Genomic DNA, 546 nt, shown 5'->3' with positions numbered 1-546 from the left:
GTTGGGGAGCTCAGCAGGGAGGGATGGGGGGGTGGGCTCGTGCCCTGCTCTCAGTTGCCCCCTTTTAGATTTGGAGAGTGGCGTGGGGGGCAAGGGGTGCTTGCAGGGTAGCTGGGTTGGTTCCCTGATGTGGGTGGCTGGAGGAGAAAAGCCATCTAAATTTAGGGTGAGGAGGGATCCATGATCCTGGGAACAGATGTGGATACCTAAAGCGGGGTGTGAATGGAAGAAAAACCATGGGCTCTCCTCCTGGCAGGGATTGTGCCCCCCCCTTTTCCTTTGCAACCTGCCACCCACCCCATGAACGTCCTTAGCTCTGCCCCCAGCCTGTGCCTGCCCTACCCTCTCCCTGCAGAGAGGAGTCATGAGCTGGGGCCCCAGGGCAGCTGTGTCCATGGGTGAAGATCCCACTGGGCAGGGGCAGGGAAAGGGGACCCTCCTTGCCGCTCCTTGGTTCCCCACCTTTGTCTCCAAAGCCTTCCTTTCTTCCATCCCTCCTACACCACCTGCCGATGGTGGCTTCCTCCAGACCTCGGGAGAAGCCTT

The sequence above is a fragment of the Pygoscelis adeliae genome, unplaced genomic scaffold (genome assembly GCF_000699105.1).
Source record: "Pygoscelis adeliae isolate BGI_AS28 unplaced genomic scaffold, ASM69910v1 Scaffold1247, whole genome shotgun sequence".
In the NCBI taxonomy this organism is placed as follows: domain Eukaryota; kingdom Metazoa; phylum Chordata; class Aves; order Sphenisciformes; family Spheniscidae; genus Pygoscelis; species Pygoscelis adeliae.
The sequence above is the reverse complement of the archived record's forward strand: the minus strand, read 5'-3'. Positions refer to the sequence as shown.